General features: G+C 53.6%; 1 long non-coding RNA gene across 1 annotated transcript; it reads right to left on the reverse strand.

Moving 5' to 3' along the window:
- Positions 1–25: 25 nt before the first annotated feature.
- On the reverse strand, positions 26–7067 carry LOC123351087. The gene is made up of 3 exons (XR_006573919.1): positions 7007–7067; positions 2392–2496; positions 26–1390 (listed from the first exon to the last, which is right to left on the reverse strand). It is a non-coding gene; the product is annotated as an uncharacterized LOC123351087 (long non-coding RNA).
- Positions 7068–17302: the final 10235 nt, after the last annotated feature.

Genomic DNA, 17302 nt, shown 5'->3' on the forward strand with positions numbered 1-17302 from the left:
ATTCAGCTCAGCTCCTCCCAAATCCCCTCAGCCACCGTCTCCTCGTCAAGCTGAGGGGCTGGGAGGCTTTGGGCAGTAGTGCCGTGGGGTGAGAGGAAGTGGACACCTTTCCCCAAGGGATCCTCCTGTCCTTCACATGAGGCCATGGACAGTAGCTCTGGTGACTGAGGCACTTAAGCAGCCTCTGCTGACTAACTTCTCCAGTTCTCCCAGAGCAGGTGGTGGCTGGGATAACATGATACCAGAGCACTAGGAACCGGCCTGAGGCCCTGAGGGGTATGAAAGGCTCACAGAGATGGCTAGGGGAGTTTGCCGCCCCTAGCATGAGCAATGGCAGCATGTCGTGTTGATGTGATGCCTGTTAGGAACTAGCCTTACTGGAGAGCTGGGTCTACCCTGCTTTGAGCTGCTCAGGGAACAAGCTGGCACCTGCCAATGGCACCTGCTTGGCTTCATCCTCCCCTTGCTCCCTGGTCAGCGCATGGGGATGAGATGAGAGTGGTTTCCAATGGCCTGGAGGTGAAAGGCCCTGGGGAGGGGGGTCCCTCCCCAGTTGATCCCCCTTTGGTTACCTCATCCCCTATCAGCTGACTGGCTTCCCCCCGGATGGAATATGTGAGCACCAGCCCAGGCTGGCTGACATGGAGCTGGGGGTCGTGTATGGTCAGAAGCGCCACTTGGAGGAAAGTTCTTCATTGGTCTGCCGAAGACCTAAAACCTACAGCACCAGAGCCCTTGCAATTGTCCAGAACCAGGCTCCAAATCCCTCTAGTGGCTCACAAGGTGGATAAGAGTCCTGGGGCAGCCAACCCATTGACCAAGGAGCCCCCCTTGGTAAGTAAGAGGTTGCAGGCACTGAGGCCTCGAATAGCTCTTTCTGGAGCAGGATTCACCGCAGGTGTCATGAGATGCTGGAAATGTGTCTGCGCACTCTGGAACCCAACTCATACAGACAAAAAAGGACACTACTGCTCCCAGCAGCAATCTCTCCTGCAGCTCACCTGCTAGAGATTAGGGGTCTTTCAGATCTGGATCATTCCCATGCCTCACCTCACCTTGCATCCGAAGAAGTGAGCTTTAGCTCACGAAAACTCATGCTACAATAAATTTGTTAGTCTTTAAGGTGCCACAAGTACTCCTGTTTTGTTTTTTTTTCACCTCACTGACATTCCCATGAGCCTCACATACTCTGCTGGAAACAAGTAGCAGGCTCTTGCCCTGTATCCATGACACGCTCACTGCAGGGGTGGGGGGGAGACAGCGCCACACCTGAGCACCGGTGGAGAGTCCTTACCTCCCCCCATCCTGGCCATGTTCCTATAGCCCAGGCGCTCGGTGTCCTGGAGCCCGTCCCGACACCACAGCTCTCTTGCCTCTCTGATGTTCAGCCCTGGGGGAGAAGGACACACCATTTGGGCCATTTGGCATTCCGGTTTCAGTGCCTGTTTCCTTCTGTTCCCATTGCTGGGTACACACTGGCCGGGGTCCTCGTGGCATCCATGGACCAATGGACTCGCAGGGTCCCCGCCAGGTGGTTTAGTACCGGAAGGGGGATTTGTTTCAGTCATCGCAGTAATCATGGGACCCTTATGGCCATTGTGCTCTGGGAGTGGGTGCCTGTTCATGGTGGCGTCTAATACCGAGAACCCCCCACCCCCACCCACTGAAGTCAGGCCCAGCTGCTGACATCCTACAAGCTTTGTGTCCTTTCCCTGTGGTTCCTGCTTCAGCTCCTGCCCTCATGATGGGCTCTGTCCCTCCACATGCCTCAATAGTTCCATTCCTGTCCCCTCACTAGCTAGCTGCCCCGTCAGGGCTGATTTCCCTGGACTGGGGGACAGAGCTGGGCTCTGAGATAAAGCAGCCAATTTCCCTGGCACTTTCACATTCACCTCCCTAATTCAGAGAGAGGGGCAGAGAAAGAGTCATCATCTAAGGTGGGGTGGGTCTCAGAGGAGGGGGCTTCTTTCTGTAGGGTCCCATTGCCCAGCTGAGGAAGTCTCAAAGGAGGGGTGGGCTTGTTTCTATTGGGGTTCCTCTGCCCCGCTACAGTGGGTCTAAATAAGAGGCCTTAGCTCTAGAGGCGTCCCAATGGCCAGCGGGAGCTAGCCTCCGAGAGGCTCGTTTCCATGGGGTCCCATTGCCCAGCTGGGTTTCTTACCCCTCTTCTGCAGGAAGAGCCTGTGCAGCCCATAGATCTCGCCCCTGGCTGAGCACTCGCTGCCTAGCTGCTCCAGAATAACAAGGGCCCGGAGGCCAGGCACAAATCTGCCAGCCACTGCCCTATGGAATGCAGTCCCTTACGGACCCAGGGGGGACCAATTAGCCAAGGGATGAGGAACTTGACTCAAGCCCTGACTCTGCAGGATACTGGGGTCAAAGGTCACTTACCTCAAATGCAGGCAGGGAGGTGGCAAATTTGAGCAGGGCAGCACTGCTCTGTATGGCCCTGGCTCTCTCCTGGGTTTTTTTGGAGAGGACCCTGAAATGGATGTGCTGCGGGAAAAGGAGACAGGGGAGGGTCAGCGGGCAGGCGTACGTGCTCTACAAAGGAGCCTCTTCCCCTCTCCATGGGGCTGAGACTTTGTGCTCAGGGTGGAAGAATAGCTAATTGGAAAAGGGGACTCATGACACTGCCCACGTCTTGCTGGGCACAAGCTCATTGTCTCTCCAGGCTGGGACAATGGTCAGTCTTGGGGCTGGTCTATTTACTCTGAAACGCCTGATCCATGAACATGCCCTTGACCCCCCCCCCCTTGACCCCAGCTGTAAAGGACTTGGTAGCATGGATGGAACAGCCGTGAGGACAAAAGCTCTGGCCCAGGGGAGCTGGGGGCTGAAGGGAGAATGTTGATGGATTCCCCTCTCCTCTTCCTGCCACCAGAGCTCCTCCGACTTCCCCAAGGCAGGCGACTTTGTGCTGCAGCTGGGTCTCTATGTATCTCACCCAGCCAATAACATCAGCCGGCAAGCCAGGGGCGAGATCTATGGGCTGCACAGGCTCTTCCTGCAGAAGAGGGGTAAGAAACCCAGCTGGGCAATGGGGCTGTGGGGCTCACGTTTGAGAACCGTGGCAGGGAACGGGGGCCTGTGGGGGATGGGTTAGAGACCTGTGGCAGGGAATGGGGGCCTGTGGGGGATGGGTTTGAGCTCTGTGGTAGGGTTTGGTGTGCTCTGGGGGATCGGTTTGAGTTTTGTGGCAGGGAATGGTGGGCTATGGTGGTCGGGTTTGAACGCTGTGGCAGGGAACGAGTTGGCTCTGATGGGGCTGTGGGGGATGGGTTTCATCGCTGTGGAAGGGAATGGAGGGCAGTGGGGAATGGGTTTGAGCGCTGTGCTGAGGAAATAAGGTGGCTGTGATGGGGCTCTGGGGGATGGGTTTGAGCGCTCTGGCAGGGAATGGGCAGCTGTGGGGGTGGGTTTGAGTGCTGTGGCAGGGAATGGGGGCTGTGGGGGATGGGTTTGAGCGCTGTGGCAGGGAATGGGGTCCTGTGGGGGATGGGTTTGAGGTCTGTGGAAGGGAATGGGGGGCTGTGGGGTCGGGTTTGAGCGCTGTTGCACAGAATGGGGTCCTGTGGGGGATGGGTTTGAGCGCATTGGCAGGGAATGTGGGGCTGTGGGAGATGGGTTTGAGCGCTGTGGCAGGGAATGGGGGCTGTGGGGGATGGGTTTGAGCGCTGTGGCAGAGAATGGGGGACTGTGGGGGATGGGTTTCAGCACTCTGGCAGGGAATGGGGGGCTGTGGGGTGGGTTTGAGTGCTGAGGCAGGGAATGGGGAGCTGTGGGGGATGGGTTTCTGCGCTGCCGCATAGATCTCGGCGGCTGTGATGGGGTTGTGGGGGATGGGTTTGAGCGCTGTGGAAGGGAACGGGGGGATGTTAGGGAAGGGTTTGAGCGCTGTGGCAGGGAATGGGGGGCTGTGTGGGATGGGTTTGAGAGCTGTGCGAGGGAATTAGGCGGCTGTGATGAGGCTGTGGGGGATGGCTTTGAGGTCTGTGTATGGGAATGGGGGGCTGTGGGGGATTGACTTGAGCGTTGTGGTAGGGAACGAGGCAGCTGTAATGGGGCTGTGGTGGATGGGTTTGAGCGCTGTGGAAGGAAATGGGGGGCTGTGGGGGATGGTTTTGAGCTCTGTGGTAGGGTTTGGTGTGCTGTGGGGGATCGGTTTGAGTTTTGTGGCAGCGAATGGGGGGCTATGGTGGTCGGGTTTGAGTGCTGTGGCAGGGAATGGGGGCCTATTGGGAATGGGTTTGAGGGCTGTGGAACGGAATGGGGGCTGTGGGGGTGGGTTTGAGTGCTGTGGCAGGGAACGATTTGGCTGTGATGGAACTGGGGGAATGGGTTTCATCGCTGTGGAAGGGAAAGGAGGGCTTTGGGGTCAGATTTGAGGGCTGTGGCAGGTAATGGGTGGCTGTGGGGGATGGGTTTGACCGCTGTGGCAGGGAATGGGGGACTGTGGGGGATGGGTTTGAGCAGTGTGGCAGGGAGTGGGTGGCTGTGGGGGATGGGTTTGAGCGGTGTGGCAGGGAACGAGGCGGCTGTGATGTGGCTGTGGGGGATGGGTTTCAGGTCTGTGGCAGTGAATGGAGGACTATGAGGGATGCGTTTGAGGGCTGTGGCACGGAATGGGTGGCTGTGGGGGATGGGTTTGAGCGCTGTGGCAGTGAATGGAGGCCTATGAGGGATGGGTTTGAGCGCTGTGGCAGGGAATGGGGGACTGTGGGGGATGGGTTTGAGCAGTGTGGCAGGGAATGAGGCAGCTGTGATGGGGCTGTGGGGGATGGGTTTCAGGTCTGTGGCAGGGAATGGAGGGCAGTGGGGGATGGGTTTGAGCGCTGTGCGAGGAAACAAGGTGGCTGTGATGGGGCTGTGGGGGATGGGTTTGAGGGCTGTGGCAGGAAATGGGGGGCTGTAAGGGATGGGTTTGAGTGCTGTGGCAGGGAGTGTGCGGATGTGGGGGATGGGTTTGAGTGCTGTGGCAGGGAACGAGGTGGCTGTGATGGGGCTGTGGGGGATGGGTTTGAGCGCTGTGGCAGGGAATGGGGGGCTGTGGGGGATGGGTTTGAGCGCTCTGGCAGGGAATGGGGGGCTGTGGGGGTGGGTTTGAGCGCGGTGGCAGGGAATGGAGGGCTGTGGGGGATGGGTTTGAGCGCTGTGGCAGGGAATGGGGGGCTGTGGGGGATGGGTTTGAGCGCTCTGGCAGGGAATGGGGGGCTGTGGGGGATGGGTGTGAGCGCGGTGGCAGGGAATGGAGGGCTGTGGGGGATGGGTTTGAGCGCTGTGGCAGGGAACGAGGCGGCAGTGATGGGGCTGTGGGGGATGGGTTTGAGCGCTGGGAATGGGGGGCTGTGGGGGATGGATTATAGGGCTGTGGCAGAGAATGGGGGTCTGGTGGGATGGGTTTGAGCGGTGTAGACGGGAATCGGGGGCTGTGGGGGAAGGGTTTGCGGGCTGTGGCAGGGAATGGGGATCTGTGGGGGATGGGTTTGAGCGCTGTGGCAGGGAATGAGGCGGCTGTGATGTGGCTCTGGGGCATGGGTGTCAGCGCTGTGGCAGAGAATGGGGGGCTGTGGGGGATGGGTTTGAGAGCTGTGCGAGGGAATGGGGTCCTGTGGGGTATGGGTTTGAGGTCTGTGTATGGGAATGGGGGGCTGTGGGGGATGGGCTTGAGCGTTGTAGTAGGGAACGAGGCAGCTGTGATGGCGATATGGTGGATGGGTTTGAGCGCTGTGGAAGGAAATGGGGGGCTGTGGGGAATGGGTTTGAGCTCTGTGGTAGGGTTTGGTGTGCTCTGGGGGATCGGTTTGAGTTTTGTGGCAGGGAATGGTGTGCTATGGTAGTCGGGTTTGAGGGCTGTGGAACGGAATGGGGGGCTGTGGGGGATGGGTTTGAACGCTGTGGCAGGGAACGAGTTGGCTGCGATGGGGCTGTGGGGGATGGGTTTCATCGCTGTGGAAGGGAATGGAGGGCAGTGGGGGATGGGTTTGAGCGCTGTGCTGAGGAAATAAGGTGGCTGTGATGGGGCTCTGGGGGATGGGTTTCAGCGCTCTGGCAGGGAATGGGCAGCTGTGGGGGTGGGTTTGAGCGCTGTGGCAGGGAATGGGGGGCTGTGGGGGATGGGTTTGTGGGCTGTGGCAGGGAATGGGGGGCTGTGGGGGATGGGTTTGAGCGCTGTGGCAGGGAATGGGGGGCTGTGGGGGATGGGTTTGCGGGCTGTGGCAGGGAATGGGGGGCTGTGGGGGATGGGTTTGAGCGCTGTGGCAGGGAATGGGGGGCTCTGGGGGATGGGTTTGCGGGCTGTGGCAGGGAATTGGGGGCTGTGGGGGAAGGGTTTGCGGGCTGTGGCAGGGAATGGGGGGCTGTGGGGGATGGGTTGGAGCGCTGTGGCATGGAATGTGGGGCTGTGGGGATCGGGTTCGAGCTCTGTGGCAGGGAACGAAGCAGCTATGATGGGGCTATGGGGGATGGGTTTGAGCGCTGTGGCAGGGAATGGGGGGCTGTGCGGGATGGGTTTGAGCGCTGTGGCAGGGAATGGGGGGCTGTGGGGGATGGGTTTGTGGGCTGTGGCAGGGAATGGGGGGCTGTGGGGGATGGGTTTGAGCGCTGTGGCAGGGAATGGGGGGCTCTGGGAGATGGGTTTGCGGGCTGTGGCAGGGATTGGGGGCTGTGCGGGAAGGGTTTGAGCGCTGTGGCACGGAATGGGGGGCTGTGGGGGATGGGTTGGAGCGCTGTGGCATGGAATGTGGGGTTGTGGGGATCGGGTTAGAGCCCTGTGGCAGGGAATCTGGGGCTATGGGGGATGGGTTTGCGGGCTGTGGCAGGGAATCTGAGGCTATGGGGGATGGGTTTGCGGGCTGTGGCAGGGAATGGGGGGCTGTGGGGGATGGGTTTGGGGGTTAGGAGGGCTCAATGGCTGTGGTGGAGCACACTGGGTCAGCGCATTCAGCTGTTAACCCAAAGGATGGTGATTTGAGCCCACCCAGGGACGGTATTGACCCTATACTACCTCCTTGGACCCTCAAAGGAACCCTTTTGCCGCTTCCGAGCTGTCCCTGCTGGCCTCAGTGTGTTCAGCTGGTGGCCCGAAGTGTGCGCTGGCTGCGACACAAAAATCCATCTCCCAGCAGCCATGCCGGGGGCTCGGGCTTAATCCTCAAGGCCGAGCGCAAAACCCTTCTGCCGGGCATCTTTTGCTCCCTTTCCGCTTCTGCCCAAGCAGCAAGGGAGAAACAGAGGGGACATGCCGGCTCTAAGGGTATGTCTACGGGGAGCGATCGGTTTATCAGGGATCGATAGATCGCTTCTCATCTAGACGTGATATATCAATCCCCGAACGCACTCCCATCAACCCCAGAACTCCACCAGGGCGAGCGGCGGTAGCGGAGTCGACAGGGGGAGCCGCGGCCGTCGATCCCACGCCGCGAGGACGGGAGGTAAGTCGAAATAAGAGACTTCGACTTCAGGCAAGCTATTCCCCTAGCTGAAGTTGTGTATCTTACATCGATCCCCCCCCCCCCCAGGCCTAGGAGTGCCTCCCTCCCACTTCCCTGTTGGCTGCTGTGATAAATGGGGGGGCGGGCGTAGCTCCCTTTTGTGGACACCCAGCCAGCCAGTTAGCTATAAAGTCCCTCTTGGTGGCTGTTCTCTGCTTGTTTTACCTGTAAAGGGTTAAAAAAGCCTCCCTGCATAGGTAAAAGAAAGGGAGTTGGGCCTCTGATCAAAAGAGCCAATGGGAGGGCTTTTTAAAAATGGAAAAAAACCCTGCCACTCTGATTTGGGAGCAATTTCCACTCCTTTTCCATGGATGCAGGTGAGGTAATGAATTGGGCCCTCTGGTTTTTCTCTCGGACTGACCCACCTTGCCCCATCCCAAGATAAGGTGCAGGGCCAATCATGGAAGAACAGTGTCAGGGGAGGCAAAGGGCCTGATTCTGATCTCAAGTTTGGTGTAAAACAGGAGTAACTCGATGGATGCCAATGTTGGGACATTAGTGTAAATGAGACCAGAATCTATCTCTGTGGTTGCCTGGTAAATTTCATTCCCCATTCAGGGCAATTGCTTCCTCCTCCTATTCGCGTAAGGGATTTGCTCCTTAAAATAGGACAAAAGGAAAGGGGAAAGAAATGGTGACTGACAGAATAAGAAGCTTAAGCCTGCAAAGCAGGAAGGTCACATCAAGCCTGGGACGCTAAGAGCCAAGGTCAGCGAAGAGCAGGGCGCTTGGTGCCAAGGTCACTCAGAGACAGAAAATGAGAGTGTGACGCACTGGGACTGTTCTTACTGTCAGGGCCGGCTCCAGACCCCAGTGCGCATTTTCCCGGCAGGGCGGCAGGCGGCTCCGGCGGACCTTCCGCGGTCAGGCCTGCGGGAGGTCCACCGGAGGCGCGGGACCACCGGACCCTCCGCAGGCACGTCTACAAGAGGTCCCCCGAAGTCAGGGGACCGGCAACCGGTAGCTCGCCCCCTGCGGCGCGCCGCCCTGCTTGGGGCGGCCGCATTCCTAGAGCAGCCCCTGTTTACTGTGGTCTGTGAATGCTGCGTGGGGGGGGTTGGCCTGGGAGAAAGGTCTGCACTGGGAGATGGGAGACTGGCCTTGAGGGAAGATGCCTGAGCATGTAATGTGAGAACCCAGGAAGGGGTTAGAGGCCAGGTGACACCTCTGCCTGGGAAGCTGAACAAAGGCCTGGGGGAGGAGACGCTGGGGAGTGAGGGGGTTTTCAGGAGCTGGCTGGGGAATGGAGGGAAGCACAGACAGGGCTCTGACCCCCCAAGGGGGCAGTGGTGCTCCTGGGACCCCAAGATGGATCTAATTGGGGAGGATCCTGTTGTCTGTGCCTGCAAAACCTGTCTTGGACTGTGTTCCTGTCGTCTAAATAAACCTGCTTTACCGGCTGGCTGAGAGTCATGGTGGGGGTGCAGGGCCTTGACTCCCCCACACTCCGTGACAGAGATTCACACTCATCTCTTGCTGTTCTGCTTACATATTACTATCTCTCCTTTCAGTTTCCCCTTTTCTCCACCCGCCCCCCACACACACTGTCTCATTAAGAAACAGCTCATCTGCATGGGTCAACTTTCCTCTCATTCAGACTGATGCAACTCCACTGAGTTAATACTGATCGTCAACAGTGTAAGTGTGGAAAATCATGCCCCAAATCTCCTGCTAGCAAGAAGAGGCAACCCCTCAGCTGGTGCCATAGCCCCATCAGATCTGCCCCCAATAGCTTTTCTGGAGGAACGGGAAAGGCCGTTAAATATGGAATAGCAGATCCACAGTCATTTTTGTTAAGGTTAGCACTGCTGTCATGGCAGCCACCCAGGAGGGACGGAAAAGAACAGACGCTTCTGTCTCAGATGCTGCAGGCAGGACACAAGGACAGCTAGCGTTTTCGGCCCCTGGATCCTGACTCATGCAATGGACTTGGGAGAACATCTCACTGTAGCTTTCTCATTCCCAGAGAGATGCTGCTCACGCTGCTTCAGCCTGTGGTGCCGAGTACAGCGTATAACAGAGCTGAGTCATTTTTAAGGCCGGCCAGACTTGGAACAGACTAGAGAGAAAGAAAAAAAGATAGGCTAGTATAGAGAAGTGGGGTGAAATGATGTACCAAGACAGAGACAGCAGGAATCTAAAGCGTCAGTGTGACAAAGTGGGGATTTTCCCTTGTGATGGTGTATGTGTGTCTTACTGTTGTCTTACCTATGTGAATTTTACTGTTTTGCATGAATACTGCGTGTGCCTCAGTTTCCCTGCATGCTGCACTAATACCTCGGTGGTGGGAATAGGGGTGTGTGACTTTGGCTGAGACCTCTGGGGCAGGTGAGGCTGCTCCAGCTGCCTGCACATATGCTATGACTGGTGCTCTTTGTAACCTGATACCCAGGATGGGGACTACACCCAAGTGACGCCCAGGTGACTTGCCTGGCAAGCAGGACAAAGCCAAGGAGGCGGAGCAATGGGGGGTGCCGGAGGTCGGGTTGCTGGAAGCTAGGCAGTCTGCTTGGGAGGACTGGTAGAGCGGGGATCCAGAGCTTCTGGATGGACTTGGCTGAAAGTCACTGATTTCTCTGCTAACAAGTTCTATTGTACCCGCTGCATTCCTGTCAACTAATAAACCTTCTGTTTTACTAGCTGGCTGAGAGTCAGTGCTGACTGCCGAGTTGGGGTGCAGGGCCCCGTCCGGGTGGACTCGCTGCAGGAAGCGCACAGTGTGGAAGGGGATGCTCAGATCCAGGAAGATCGAAGCTGTGTAAGCATCTTGCCCTGGAGACAGTGCGCTCACAAGGCGGAGGGTCCCCCAGAGTCCTGACTGGCCTTGTATGGAGAAGTTCCAGAACATAACCTGAGGACTCCGTGATTTGGGGACTCTGTGACAGTCAGCTCCGATCACATGGTGCTGCGCACCTTCTGAGAACAAAAATAAAGTATCCCAGAGGTTATTTAGGGTGCAATTATAAGTAGGTGAGGGACATTTCCCTACTTTAAGGTGTGCGTGATTGGGGGGGACCACAGCCTCCCCCCCAAATTTGAGCCTGTAAAGTGGGCAATCCCAGGCCCAAAATTAGCAACTGAGCCCTACCTCATCCCCTCACTGGCTGTGGGGCTAACCCCTGATTAGCAGAGGTAAGAGCTCTGCTCCCCAGCTGACATGCCAAGGTAGTAGCACTAGGCTCTGCCAGCCAGGGGAGCCAGAGGAAGGGGGACACCATCCCCCTCTCGTCATCACAGCTAGCCAGAGGCAAGGAAGGCCACATGAGAGGATGATCCTAAAATGGTCATCAAGGGGTTATCCAGAATATTATGGCCTGGTGACATGCTTCACCCCATCCTGTTTAGTCAGTGGGGATTTTATCCCTGCCCCCTCTTGTAACTTGTGATGCGGTTGAAGGCAGCAGCAAGCTCCCAGCCTGCGGGGCGGGGACTAGGCTGGTTTCTGTTGCACAGAGCAGTCCTTTTATAGAAGGGCACCAGCCAGCTCCCTGTCCTGTGTGCGTTGGGGGAGAAGTTACTGGTGGGAGGATGGGGAGAGACACCCCTGTTAGGCTGGACCCAAAGGTGAGACAGAACATGCCTGGGACACACAGTGTGCTCCGGTAAGGAACACCCAGACTAAGCAGGACGGGGGGAGGGGCGGGCACAAGCACTAAAGGAGACATAGTGCTGGGGAGGTACACAGACATTTATCTATCTCCCACCAGCCATGGTGGGCCCTGTGGCACCATGGGAGTGGCAGTGGCGCCTGTCTCCATTTTCTGTCAGCCACTGCCAGGCCCAGCTGGACTTCCCATTTCCGGTGCGAGTCCAGAAGCAGAAGTTGCCATGAGGTGGTGCCGTGAAGGGTGGTGCTGTTGTCAGGCGAAAGCAGGAGGAGTAGGTGGGAATCCGTGCTACCATGGGGAGGTGACACCCTTGCTGTGAAAGGGCCCCGGCATTATGGGAGATGTCATCTCCCTGCCTTTATTACCTTTATTACCTGCCATGCCATGCTCTGCACCGGACCCAGCCTGTGGAGCTGAATTAGGGAACTCCATACCCCAACACATCAGGCACCCCCCATTCTCAATTCCCCTTGTCCCTGCCGCCACCCCACCCCATCAATTATAGAACGGGAGGAAACTTTACTTCTGCTCACTGTTCCTGGTTGGACTCTAATCGAGCGAGTACCAGAGCATCTTAACTTCCATTCACTGTTCCGGTTGTGAACAGAATCTTAACTTCCAAATTGGGAAAGAGAGTGTTTTTCCAGTGGCGATTTACCAGCAAGTGTATGTGATGGAGGCGTTACAGAGTAGGCAGCTACTTCACTGCCTCACCCTGTTTGCTTTTCTTTTTCAATAGCTTTAACCCTAAAGCAAAGCTCACAAATGCTCCAATAAGGACAAACATTGCTTGTTTCATAGTAAATATATAAATATGTGGCTGAAAATCCTCATTATTCAGAATAATGTGGAAACTAACACTTTAAAGTGAAGACCCTAGGTTTGATTGTTAATTATTCATGCCCCCGGTAATAAAACTTCCAAGGATGCTCCAAATTATTAAGAAATTGTTTATAAAATTCATTTCAAGTTGAACTTGTTTTTAAGCAATAACCAAGCTCTCTAATGTTTACAATTACACAATTTTTGGACAACCTTTTTAATGCAAAGACCTGTTTTAAGCCCCGCTTGGACACCAGTTAAATATGGGATAATTACTGTTTGAAATGTAGAAAGTATTTTTGGTCTTTAGACAAGGTTAACCATTTGTATGTAGGAATATGACTGAATCTGGTCACATCTGGGCAGGTGTGCATCCCAACAGGCTTGGTCTCAAAAGCCTGCAAGAGAGGAGATGTGGGAGGAGTGCAAGAGACTCCTACTGTGGTACTGGGTGCTAGAGTGATGCGGAAATGGGTGTAACCAGCCTATTGATCCATAGGTGTTGAATCCATTTCTGTTCATTCACTGGGGGTGATGCAGAGCAGATGGGAGCGGGAGGCAAGGAGAGCAAGAGCTCACGCCTCAGTAGAGCTTTGGGAACCGAAGACTCTTTCTTGGGTTATTTCCTGTGCTTGCAGAAGACTCCTCAGGCCAGTGGAGCGGAGCAGGGCAAGAGTCTCAGCCCCAGGAAGAGGATCTGGAAGAAATGGACCTGCGCAATCTAGACATCCAACTTTCCAGAGGCATGTAACCAAAGATACTCAGTCCTCACCTCTTCCACATCACTGGGCAAGAGTTCCTGGTCATGGCATGCTAGCCCTGCTCTCTACCTTGCTTCAGCGGATGTGAGCATTCTGGTTAGGGGAGATCTCTGTGGGATAAAGGCAAGGGGAAAGGACAATAGAATGCTGTGCTCATTTTGGATGTGGGAGCAGCCTGGTGCCTCTTACATATAGCCATGACTGCCTTGGGGACTAGCAATCACCGGAGCCAACTACCTTTACATTCCCTGCCACTCGCTTGATGTTCTTGGCTTGTGTTTCCTGCAAGGGAGACCTGGTGGAGAATCACTTCAGCTCTGTCCTGAGACTGAGCGGTAGGACAGCCTGGCTTTGAGACAGCTGTCAGGCAAGATCAGCTGGGAGCTGAGGACTGTTACTCTCACTGAGATGAGTGGCAGCATTAGAGGGGGACTTGAAAGGGCTATAGCCACCCCTAAATTTGCCTCAACCTTCCTGTATCCACCCATCCCAGCGCAAAGGTAAAATGTTAGGGAGACACTTTACTGGTGCTGGCAATGGCCTCCAGAGCTCGGCGCCTGACCAGAAGCTGCCGTTCTCAGCCCCCCCACTCCCCCCATGTCAGAGCCACCAGCTGCATAGGGTGGCTAACTTTCTAATTTGGGAAAACTGGATGCTGAGCAGTGGAACTTCCCTGCCCCCTGCTGCACCTCGTCTATGAAAGCACTGCTCCTGCTCCTTCTCTTCCCTCAAGGGCCCCCCTCCCCATCTTCCCCACCCTGTCGCTCGCTGATCTCCTCACCTCCCTCCCCCCACCAGCTGAGCAGGCCTTGAGGGGCGTGGTGGCTTGGATCACAGAAACACCACTGGGCACTGCCACGTGTTGTACCAAGACTACTCTGGCACCCTGTCTTGTTGAGCCAGACATGCCCATCTGCTCCAGCACAGACCCAGGGTCTGAACCACATGCCCCAAAGCTGCAGACTTAACCTGAAAGCAACTTACGGAAGTGTTCCTGTCTTTAACACTCTGAAATCTCCCAATGGGTTCTAAACCCCAAATATATCCATTTTACCCTGTCTAAAGCTTATACAGGGTAAACTCATAAATTGTTCACCTGCTATAACACTGATAGAGAGATAGGCACAGCTGTTTGCCCCCCCCCCGACATACTCTGGGTTAATTAATAAGTAAAAAGTGATTTTATTCAATACAGCTAGTAGGATTTAAGTGGTTCCAAGTAGGAGCAGACAGAACAAAGTAAATTACCAAGTAAAATAAAATAAAACACGCAAATCTAAGTCTACTACAGTAATACAACTGAATACAGATAAAAATCTCACCTTCAGAGATGTTCCATACGTTTCTTTCACAGACTTGACGCCTTTCTAGTCTGGGCACGATCCTTACCGTCTGGTCCAGCCCTTGTTCCAGCTCAGGTGGTAGCTAGGGGTTGCCTCATGATGGCAGGTCCGTTTGTTCTGTTCCACCCATTGATATATTTTTGCATGAGGCGCGAATCCTTTGTCCCTCTCTGGGTTCCCAGTCCTCCCTCTCAATGGAAAGATGGATTCCAGTTCAGGTGATAGGCTCACATGTCACTGTAAGACTTCATTGCCCATTTGCCAGCACACATGTCTACAGGGAGACTTACAAGTAAAACACACCCGGATGCAGACAATTGTCATGGTTAATGGGAGCCATCCAGATTCCAAACCACCATTAATGGCCCAAATTTTGCATAAGTACAATAGGCCCTCAGCGTTATATTTCATATTTCTAGAGACAGAGACAAGACTGGTACATTTATACAAATAGGGTGAACACACTAGATTATAAGCTTTGTAATGATATTTTACAAGAGACCTTTTAAATGAAACATGTTCCAGTTACATTATATTTAAACTCATCAGCATAGTTTCATAAAGTCATATAGAGTACAATTTCAGAAGCGGTAAGTAGGGTAGGATGGGGAGGGAAAGCTGTGCTCTGGATGTGTGTGACTGTGGTAGGAAGCGGGAGGGAGCGCCACAGTTCGGGGGTTGACTAGGGCAGGACGCTGGAGGTACAGCTGTTCTCCCAAGCTCTGAATCTGTGTGTAACTGGGGCAGGACGATGGCGGTACAGCTGTTCTCCCAAGCTCTGGATCTGTGTGTGACTGGGGCAGGACGATGGTGGTACAGCTGTTCTCCGAAGTGCTGGATCTGTGTGTGACTGGGGCAGGACGCTGGAGGTACAGCTGTTCTCCCAGGGTCTAAAAAAACTTCAAGGTGCAGAGTTAAATTTTGATCCTTGTGAGCCTGATTGTTTATCAGCTGTTTGGGCAATCCAGTCTTTTGACCCGCTCACGAGCACAGCCCTGATCACAATTCAAAGTACTCATACCTCACTCAACTATATCTTATCTGACAAACTGATAGGAAGCAGGGTCTCCAATACACCTGTGGCTCAATGAACCCTCATTCTGATCAATATTGGGGTCGTTACCGAAACCGTATCTAAGCCCGATTTATTGACTCACACTTTAATTGAAAAAGGAACTAAGCATGAATTTCCGAGGTTACTTTAGAACAAAAAATTGCACTGGTGGAGGCACCGTCCTTAAGGGCAGGAGAAACAGATCTGGTTTACTGATGGCAGCTCCGTAGTAATTAAGGGGAAACGGTATAGTAAATATGCTGCCATAAACCTATAGAAGGAAGTGAATCAAGGGCATTTAGATCATGGCTCAGCGCAACATGCAGAGCTTCATGTCATATATCATGTTTTAAAATGATATTGACGCTTTCCCGGACCAATCTATAGCTATGCAGACAGTGATTTTTGCGAGAAAGGCATACAGGATTGGATATTTGACTGGCAACGAAATCATTGGGAGGGAGCAGATGGGAAGGAGCTAGCGTACCTAGGAGAATGGGAATGTATCCATTCTTGGATGGCAAGGAACTCCAATCAGTTACAAAGCCCACATCAGGGAGTGAAGTGTGGAACCGCCGAGGCGATGCTATCACCCAGCGGCAAAACAGAGCAATTGCTACTAGAAGCCAGTAACTTGCGTGAGCTCATTTCTGGTACGCTGCTGCCATCTAGCGACGTGAGTGATAATTGCAGCCAAACTCAGGGGAAAACGGCGGGGCAGAAGCTGACTGAAGCGGCACATCAGTTCACGCATGACGGGACAGAAGGGACGAACCGAAGGATTCCAGTATTTGTTGGTGAAGGATTCCAGTATTTGTTGGTTCCAGTATTTGTTGGATAGTATAGTTTCATTTTTGGGATGGGTGGATGCATTCCCCACTAGGGCTAATAGTGCTAGAACTGCAGCTAAAAGGCTTTTCACTGAAGTGTACAGCTATGGTACCCCTGAGACTCAGATAATGAAAGTGCATTTGTGGGGCAAATTTTAACGATAATGTTACAAGCCCTAGAGATCAGCCTGAAATGCAACATTCCATACTGACCCCAGTCCTCTGTTCAGGTAAGAAGAATAAATAGCACTATTAAAGAGGTATTGTGAAAAGTAGTATACCATACTGGTATATGTATGGCCTGAGAATCTGCCTAGCTGCCACTCACAGTAGTAACAGGCTGAGAACCCTAAGATCCAACCGTGCCAGATTAATTTCAGTCAATCAATTAAGTTAATGATTGATCCTGCACATTTTACTATACACCCCCCAAGAATCATCCGACACAAGTCCAGAATGATTATTTCCAATGGTTAAAACAATTACAGGAGGCTAAAATCTCATTACAGTCCAGGATCAATAAGGTTATTGGACATATTAATAAGACAATGCAAAAACAAAGAACTAATCAGCGCACTTTATGGGAAACTAGAGATCAGGTAACATTTAAAATTGAGTAAGACCGATCACACCTTAGAATCTAAATAGATACGTCCACATTCCATAGTTGACCGTCTCTGTCCGCTGGTCTAGTGATAAACTTAAATGGGTACATGTATCCCAGATCAAACTATTTTCCGTATAGCATGCGCTTCATCCCTTTTAGGTGCCACTGTCATCTGATCCCGTAGAAGAACTCTGGAGAGCTTCAGCTGATTGCCTCCAACTGAAATAGTGCTATCATCAATTAATTAACAATGTTATTTCCCTTTCAAAACCTGCACACGCGTTTACAGAGGAACACTGGTGGAAGCTGACTGAAGGACACAAAGAAGATGTTACTATTTTGGGGATTCCTGGCACAGTTATTCACTTTGGAAACATTCAATGCACATTGGGGATCCGGTGGTTTTATTTCACCACTGAAAACCAGATCCAAATTATACCACTATCTAACTACGTGTTGCATGGGTCCTTTGAGTTACTTACTGGATAAACATCACACCCTATGACCGTGACGGTATATTGGAGTTTAGCACACCTACCCAGCCTACCATAGATTACAATCGTCATTGTCAACCCGTTCTTCCTGGATTCCATGGGTTTCCACCTTTTAAACCAGGACCCCCCTAGTTTTAAATGGTCCACAACCATAAAAGTAACTCAGCCTCATTTGCTTAAGATGCAGCCTCCCATAGAGGCGCAAGTAAAACTACACCTTTCAATAAACTGGACCAGGAGTAATTTGACTCTAACATGGCCTGAATGGGCACAATAGAGCGCCGTCATAT

This window comes from Mauremys mutica, chromosome 16, assembly GCF_020497125.1.
Source record: "Mauremys mutica isolate MM-2020 ecotype Southern chromosome 16, ASM2049712v1, whole genome shotgun sequence".
NCBI lineage: Eukaryota > Metazoa > Chordata > Testudines > Geoemydidae > Mauremys > Mauremys mutica.